The following is a 9545-nucleotide window of genomic DNA, read 5'->3' on the forward strand; positions in this document are numbered from 1 at the left end:
GTCATCATGGCTTGCATTTCCCGTGGAACTAGCTTTGGTTTCTCAATGGCTATTTCCCTAATAAAATTAGCATGCAAGGGTTACAACAAAACCGCGGACTGAATTTTCTGTTCTTTCCTTCGTGATCGCGAAGTTCTGCACTTGAAGTTGTCAGCAACTGTGTTGTGAGCAACACATGCCTGGACATAGAGGAACAGAGCTCCAACTCTCACCAAAGGCTCTCAGACATTCTTCTAGGGCCCAAGCATAAGGAGATCTAAGTTAGCCAGACGACAAAATGAGACTGAAAGCAGGGATACACCCTGGGATGAAAGGGACTGGAATGACGAAGAAAAATGAACTATGTCCCATGCTGGGGGTGCAGGCAGACAGTGATAAGAGGTCTTCCTCCATAGTGATATAGGGGACCCTCTGAAAAGAACCATTCAGACCACTGGTTTTCCACCCTGGATGCACAGCAAAATCCCCTGGGAAACTTAAATAAAAAAATCTATGGCCAAGTGATCCCACCCCCACCCCCCACCCCCTACCACACAACTGAGTCAGCATCCTTAAGGCAGGAACAGGCGTCAGAATTTTTATCACCTCAGGTGATCCTGGTGTGCAGCCAAGGTCAGGAAGCGCTGGTTTACAGCCTGGGTGAACATCTGAGTGAGACCATACTTCCTAACCAGAGACACACAGGGCTCTGTCCTGACAAGACCAGACGCCACAGTAAAGTTAACTTCACAGTTGCGTGACTTGGGATTAGCAAATGCAAAGAAAGAAGAAAAGTATGAAAACTAACTTCCTAGAAAAGAGAAAAGGTACTGAGAAAAACAAGAGGCAACACCCACACCACTCCTGTTCTCAAGGGTTCTGCCCATTCATTATGAAATGTCTCATTTTAATTCATTTACCGAACGTTTGTTGAGAGTTTACTATGCACCAGCCGCTGGTTGTTGTTGTCTTAGTCACTAAATCATGTCCAACTGTTTTGCAACCCCATAGACTGTAGCCTGCCAGGCTCCTCGGTCCGGGATTTCCCAGGCAAGGATATTGGAGTGGGTTGACATTTCCTTTTCCAGGAGTGTCGAGATCGAGGGATCGAACCCAAGTCTCCTGCATTTCTTGCATTCGCTGGTGGATTCTTTACCACTAGGCCACCGGACGCTGGAATAAGTGCCAATAATTCATGAACATCCAACAGGCTCACTGATTTCAGGAAAACAATACTATTTTTAAAAACGCATTAGGAAATTATACCTCCAAATTCCAGCCTTTCGTGCCACCCCTAGGGTATTCCTACTGGCTCTGCTGGATCTTTAGAAGATTCTCATTGGTAAAGTGTGTGAGGATTTGTCACCGTTGCCAAGCAGCGAATCCTAGAAGGCCATCTCAGCTCTTCCCTCTCACCTGACTGTCTAAAGAAGCAGCTTAGTGAAGCAGCTGCTAAGACCATGGATAACATACGTAAGTACCAATCTCAATATTCACAATTTGCTCAGTGCAACCAAATTTTAAAAAAAAAAAAAACACTAAAAAATATAATTAAATGATTATTTTTATTTTAATAAATAAAATAGCAAAAATCTTTGACCTGGCCATAGTGCTCTATGCTTTAATATGTCCACCAGTTGATATCTCCTAACCCCTTTCTCTATGACCCTGGACTCTCGGTTCTAGTTCCCACTTATCTCCATAAGCCCTCTGCTTTCTTCTAAAGCATTTTTTCTACCATCTCACTTTTACAGGAAAACCTGGCTTTCCCCCGAAGACCACCACAGACCACAGAGTCTTCACCTGGGGACAACCACTCTCATCTTGCAATCAGGAGGTGAGGTCTCCATTCCCCACCTCTCTGCTTACTTCTGCTTCCCCCATGCCTTTCTTCCTTCAGTCACCTTCAGGGTGTCCTTTGGGGATGGCCCCCATCATCCTTTCCCCCTCCAGAAGCCTCCTTGGTCCTTGTCACCTGTCTTCCTCTCCCCTACCAGCCACCACCCCTCTCTGTGTCTTCATGTGCGTGCCAGTGACCTCCCTGCCCCCGACCCTCACCTTCCTTCTGGCTTGTAGCCCATGCACAGGGTCACGCTTTGGGTGCTACCATCAGCAGGAACTGCTCCTGCTGTCGGCTGCTGAACTCTGCGATTCCTCCCTTTGGTTGTGTGTATGCAAGCTCAATACCTTCGGTTGTGTCCAACTCTGCGATCCCAAGATAATCCATGGGATTATCCTGGCAAAAATACTAGAGTGGGTTGGCATGACCTCCTCCAGAGGATCTTCTGGACCCAGGGATCAAACCCGAGTCTCTTGCAGACTCCTTTTGCAAGTGGATTCTTTGCCACTGAGCCACCAGGGAAGCCCTCCTCTCTTTGATTATAAATCTCATTATTGTTTTCTCTAAACCTAATTGTCAATGTCATCACGACCTCCAATCGTTACACCCTACCCCAATCCCATTTTTCTGTCAGCTTCTTCCTTCCTGTATCAAAATGATCCTAAAGGTAGGAAATGGGTGGGTGATTAGAAAATAGGAGACTGCTTTCTATGCTTAGGAGTGAGGAGAGGAAAGAGTTAAGCCCCAAACCAGGGCACTAATGGTTTCCCCACCCCCACCCCAAGTTTTGGCACAACTTCCACATGTCTGTTACTGATACTGCCTATAAGATTCTTAATTCTTCATTAAAAGGCATGGATGCTCCAGGGTCCCAGTCGGGTTGCCCCTCCTGCCGCTCCTGCCACCCACTTGCTGTTTTGCCTGATACTTCATAGTCAACCTTTTGTTAGCCAAATGACTTCCAGCTCATTGGGAGCCACCTGCCTAGGAAGCTAGGCAGCAGCCTGCCCCCAGCCAAGCCACACCTCAGGTGTGACTCACCTGCAGAAGGGTAAAATGGACAGATGGGTCCCTTGCATCAGAATGAGGCCAGTTTTATAGTGCAGCGTGTCCTCCAGAGCCCGCATAGGGTCACAGAAGCCGGCTTCCACTTGAGGCCTCAGGGTGGTTAATTTGCCCCTTGCCCTGCCCTGTGTCTCTCTGAGGACCATTCCCCTCACCTCCACCCCCTAAAGGACCTGAACAAGCATCTCTGTCTTTGGTTCTGCCTATAGGACAGCTCACCTGAGACAAGCGTGTTTTAATTATCTAGCCAAGTTCTTTCACTGTTTTTGCTTCCCCCAAATTCCTTGGCAAATCTTATACATAGTCTCCTTTAGATAAACTCTGTATCAGTTTATCAAGGTCTGTGAAGAATCCTCTGGGGACTCCTCAGAACTGGCACACTAACGGAGCGAACGTTGGCGTCTTGAGTAGGAATCACACTCAGACTACGTGTCCTTCAGTGGAGTCAATACACAGAAAGAAATGGAGACAGAGGAAAAAATAGCGCTCTATTTGTGATCAAACAGAAAACAAGTGTGTCTGCTATCACTGCTTCCAGTCAAAACTGAACCAAATCATACGATACCACTTATATGTGAAATCTTAAAAAAAAAAAGTACAAATTAACTTATTTACAAAACAGAAAAAGAGTCACATTTGTAGAAAACAAACTTATGGTCACCAAGGAAGGAAAGGGGTGGGGAGGAAGGATAAATCGGGAGGTTGGGGCTGACATATGTACATCATTATTAATATATTAAAAAACCACCAACTCAATGGATATGAAATAGAGCAGACTCCTCCTGGAGATGGTGAGAGACAGAGGAACCTAGCCTGCTGCAGTCCATGGGGTCCCAAAGAGTAGAACTTGACTTAGCAATTGAACAAGAACACAACATACACACACACACACACACACACACACACACACACACACACACACAAGGTAAGGAGATAACCCTCGTCCAAGGTAAGGAGCAGCGGCTATGCTTTGCTGGAGCAGTAGTGAAGAGATACCCCATGCCCAAGGTAAGAGAAACCCAAGTAAGATGGTAGGTGTTGCAAGAGGGCATCAGAGGGCAGACACACTGAAATCATACTCACAGAAAACTAGTCAATCTTATCACACTAGGACCCAGCCTTGTCTAACTCAATGAAATCAAGCCTTGCCTGCGGGGCAACCCAAGATGGGCAGGTCATGGTGGAGAGGTCTGACAGAATGTGGTCCACTGGAGAAGGGAATGGCAAGCCACTTCAGTATTCTTGCCTTGAGAACCCCATGAACAGTATGAAAAGGCAAAATGATAGGATACCGAAAGAGGAACTCCCCAGGTCAGTAGGTGCCCCATATGCTACTGGAGATCAGTGGAGAAATAACTCCAGAAAGAATGAAGGGAGGGAGCCAAAGCAAAAACAATACCCAGTTGTGGATGTGACTGGTGATAGAAGCAAGGTCCGATGCTGTAAAGAGCAATATTGCATAGGAACCTGGAATGTCAGATCCATGAATCAAAGCAAACTGGAAGTGGTCAAACAGGAGATGGCAAGGGTGAATGTTGACATTCTAGGAATCAGTGAACAAAAATGGACTGGAATGGGTGAATTTAACTCAGATGACCATTATATCTACTACTGCGGGCAGGAATCCCTCAGAAGAAATGGAGTAGCCATCATGGTCAACAAAAGAGTCTGAAATGCAGTACTTGGATGCAGTCTCAAAAACGACAGAATGATCTCTGATCGTCTCCAAGGCAAACCATTCAATATCACAGTTATCCAAGTCTATGCCCCAACCAGTAATGCTGAAGAAGCTGAAGATGAATGGTTCTATGAAGACCTACAAGACCTTTTAGAACTAACACCCAAAAAAGATGTCCTCTTCATTATAGGGGACTGGCATGCAAAAGTAGGAAGTCAAGAAACACCTGGAGTAACAGGAAAATTTGGCCTTGGAATGTGGAATGAGGCAGGGCAAAGACTAATAGAGTTTTGCCAAGAAAATGCACTGGTCATAGCAAACACCCTCTTCCAACAACACAAGAGAAGACTACACATGGACACCACCAGATGGTCAACACTGAAATCAGACTGATTATATTCTTTGCAGCCAAAGATGGAGACGCTCTATACAGTCAACAAAAACGAGACCAGGAGCTGACTGTGGCTCAGATCATGAACTCCTTATTACCAAATTCAGACTTAAATTGAAGAAAGTAGGAAAAACCGCTAGGCCATTCAGGTATGACCTAAATCAAATCCCTTATGACTATACAGTGGAAGTGAGAAATAGACTTAAGGGTCTAGATCTGATAGATAGAGTGCCTGATGAACTATGGAATGAGGTTCGTGACATTGTACAGGAGACAGGGATCAAGACCATCCCCATGGAAAAGAAATGCAAGAAAGCAAAATGGCTGTCTGGGGAGGCCTTACAAATAGCTGTGAAAAGAAGAGAGGCAAAAAGCAAAGGAGAAAAGGGAAGATATAAGCATCTGAATGCAGAGTTCCAGAGAATAGCAAGAAGAGATAAGAAAGCCTTCCTCAGCAATCAATGCAAAGAAATAGAGGAAAACAACAGAATGGGCAAGACTAGAGATCTCTTCAAGAAAATTAGAGATACCAAGGGAACATGTCATGCAAAGATGGGCTCGATCAAGGACAGAAATGGTCTGGACCTAACAGAAGCAGAAGATATTAAGAAGAGGTGGCAAGAATACACAGAAGAACTGTACAAAAAAGATCTTCACGACCCAGATAATCATGATGATGTGATCACTAATCTAGAGCCAGACATCTTGGAAAGTGAAGTCAGGTGGGCCTTAGAAAGCATCACTACAAACAAAGCTAGTGGAGGTGATGGCATTCCAGTTGAGCTGTTTCAAATCCTGAAAGATGATGCTGTCAAAGTGCTGCACTCAATATGTTGGCAAATTTGGAAAACTCAGCAGTGGCCACAGGACAGGAAAAGGTCAGTTTTCATTCCAATCCCAAAGAAAGGCAATGCCAAAGAATGCTCAAACTACCGCACAATTGCACTCATCTCACATGCTAGTAAAGTAATGCTCAAAATTCTCCAAGCCAGGCTTCAGCAATACGTGAACCGTGAACTGTCTGACGTTCAAGCTGGTTTTAGAAAAGGCAAAGGAACCAGAGATCAAATTGCCAACATCTGCTGGATCATGGAAAAAGCAAGAGAGTTCCAGAAAAACATCTCTTTCTGCTTTATTGACTATGCCAAAGCCTTTGACTATGTGGATCACAATAAACTGTGGAAAATTCTTCAAGAGATGGGAATACCAGACCACCTGACCTGCCTCTTGAGAAATCTGTATGCAGGTCAGGAAGCAACAGTTAGAACTGAACATGGAACAACAGACTGGTTCCAAATCAGGAAAAGGAGTACGTCAAGGCTGTATATTGTCACCCTGCTCATTTAACTTCTATGCAGAGTACATCATGAGAAACGCTGGACTGGAAGAAACACAAGCTGGAATCAAGATTGCCGGGAGAAATATCCATAACCTCAGATATGCAGATGACACCACCCTTATGGCAGAAAGTGAAGAGGAACTAAAGAGCCTCTAGATGAAAGTGAAAGAGGAGAGTGAAAAAGTTGGCTTAAAGCTCAACATTCAGAAAACGAAGATCATGGCATCTGGTCCCATCACTTCATGGCAAATAGGTGGGGAAACAGTGGAAACAGTGTCAGACTTTATTTTTTTGGGCTCCAAAATCACTGCAGATGGTGACTGCTGCCATGAAATTAAAAGACGCTTACTCCTTGGAAGAAAAGTTATGACCAACCTAGATAGTCTATTCGAAAGCAGAGACATTACTTTGCTGACTAAGGTCCGTCTAGTCAAGGCTATGGTTTTCCCAGTAGTCATGTGTGGATGTGAGAGTTGGACTGTGAAGAAGGCTGAGCGCCGAAGAATTGATGCTTTTGAACTGTGGTGTTGGAGAAGATTCTTGAGAGTCCCTTGGACTGCAAGGAGATCCAACCAATCCATTCTGAAGGAGATCAGCCCTGGGATTTCTTTGGAAGGAATGATGCTAAAGCTGAAACTCCAGTACTTTGGCCACCTCATGCGAAGAGTTGACTCACTGGAAAAGACCCTGATGCTGGGAGGGATTGGGGGCAGGAGGAGAAAGGGATGACCGAGGATGAGATGGCTGGATGGCATCACTGACTCGATGGATGTGAGTCTGAGTGAACTCCGGGAGTTGGTGATGGACAGGGAGGCCTGGCGTGCTGTGATTCATGGGGTCGCAAAGAGTCGGACACGACTGAGCGACTGAACTGAACTGATATATACACAATCTAATAAGGACCTATTGTATAGCACAGGGAAATCTACTCAATACTCTGTAATGACCTATATGGGAAAAGAATCTAAAGAAGAGTGGATACATGTGTGTGTGCAAGTGGCGTACTTTGCTGTACAGCAGAAACTAGCAGAAAACTGTGAATCAACTACAATAAAAATTAATTTTAAAAACTGAAACTTTAAGCACAAACAATTGATAGATTAAATCATTAAAGTCTCAAAACTCAAAATGAAAAAACAGGATAATCATTTACAAAGGAACCCACACATACATTGTAAGAACTGAAAAATGAGCTTAGCAAATTGCTGAATGTGAGGTCAATATTTAAAAAATCAAATATTTTAATATATTAGCAACATACAGTTAGAAATTGAAAATTTCTTAAATGTACAATTTAACAGATTATCAAAAAAGCATCTCATATTTATTAAAACTGAAAAATGTGCAAACCTATAAATAGAAAACTATCAAACATAATGTAGAAACATTAAGAAGAGTTAAGCAAATGGTGGGAAATATTTTGTGGTTTGGAAGACTCAATACTGTAAAAATTTCAATTCTCCCAAAATTGATTATTATAATTTCAATCAAAATCCCAAGAGGTTTTGCTTTTCAAAAAATTAACCAGTCGATTCCAAATTTATATGGAATAGCAGAGCACCAAGAATAGCCCAAATGCTCTTGAAGGAGAAGAATGTAAGACCTGTTCTATTGGAGGGCAAGACTTGTCATTAAACACTTGAATGTGGTTTGGGCAATATTCCTGCCTGGAGAATTCAGTGGACAGGAGCCTGATATTAGAAGACTCTGATGCTGGGAAAGACTGAGGGCCGGAGGAGGGGTGACAGAGGATGAGATGGTTGGATGGCATCACCAACTCCATGGACATGAGTTTGAGCAAGTTCCAGGAGATGGTGAAGGACAGGGGAGCCTGGAGAGCTGTAGTCCATGAAGTCGCAAAGAGTCAGACACGGCTTAGCAACTGAGCAACAACAGTAACAAGTTTTTGAAAGTTTATCTATGTACTTTTGACTGTGCTGGGTCCTCACTGCTGCTCCTGGGCTTTGGGGCCACGTCTAGCTTTTCGGCCTGTCTACTTTCAGCCCATCTAGTTTTGGTCCGTCTAGTTTTGGCCCGTCTAGTTTTGGGCCCGTCTAGTTTGGGCCCGTCTAGTGTCTTGCTCATCTAGTTTTCACCCGTCTAGTTTCTTGCTCGTCTAGTTTCTTGTCCCGTGTAGTTTTGACCTGTCTAGTTTTGGCCTGCTAGTTCTGGCCCATCTAGTTTCTTGGCCCATCCAATTTTGGCTCGTCTAGTTTCTTGGCCCGGCTAGTTTCTTGGCTCATCTAGTTTCTTGGCCTGTCTAGTTTGGGCCCATCTAGTTTTGACCCGTCTAGTTTTGGCCTGCTAGTTCTGGCCCGTTTCTTGGCCCGTCCAATTTTGGCCCGTCCAATTTTGGCCCGTCTAGTTTCTTGGCCCGGCTAGTTTCTTGGCTCGTCTAGTTTCTTGGCCTGTCTAGTTTGGGCCCATCTAGTTTTGGCCCGTCTAGTTTCTTGGCCTGTCCAATTTTGGCTCATCTAGTTTTAGCCCGTCTAGTCTTGGCCCATCTAGTTTCTTGGCCCGTCTAGTCTTGGCCCGTGTAGTTTCTTGGCCTGTCTAGTTTTGGCTCATCTAGTTTCTTGGCTAGTCTAGTTCTGGGCTGGTCTAGCTTTTTCCCTCATCTAGTTTGACCAATGGAAGCTACTCTGTAGTTGCAGCATGTGGGCTTCTCATTGCAGGAGACCCAGGTTCGATCCCTGGATCAGGAAAATTCCCTGTAGAAGGAAATGGCAACCCACTCCAGTACTCTTACCTGGGAAATCCCATGGGCAGAGGAGTCTGGAAGGCTACAGTCCATGGGGTCGCAAAAAGTCAAACACAATGGAGTGACTAACACACACATTATATTTTTAGCTCCCTGCTGCTAAGTCACTTCAGTCGTGTCCGACTCTGTGCGACCCCATAGACGGCAGCCCACCAGGCTCCATCATCCCTGGGATTCTCCAGGCAGGAACACTGGAGTGGGTGCCATTGCCTCCTCCTTGAGCTCCCTAGTAGTCTTCTTCTATTTACTCCATCCTTTCACTTCTTATCACAGCTGACTTCAGCTCCAATTCCATAAATGTGATGCCTCCTTAAATCTGAGTCTTCAGGCCAAACGCTGTCTACACCCCGCTTCTGGCTCTTGCCATAAGTAATGTTCTGAAGTCTCATGGCGTGATGTATTCCGTCCTTACTTGGCACTGCTTTTTTCTAAAACCCTGTAGGTTTCTCCCATGTATTCAGCCTTGGACATGGGCTGGTTTATTCAGAACCT

The sequence above is a fragment of the Oryx dammah genome, unplaced genomic scaffold (genome assembly GCF_014754425.2).
Source record: "Oryx dammah isolate SB20612 unplaced genomic scaffold, SCBI_Odam_1.1 HiC_scaffold_22, whole genome shotgun sequence".
Taxonomy (NCBI): Eukaryota; Metazoa; Chordata; class Mammalia; order Artiodactyla; family Bovidae; genus Oryx; species Oryx dammah.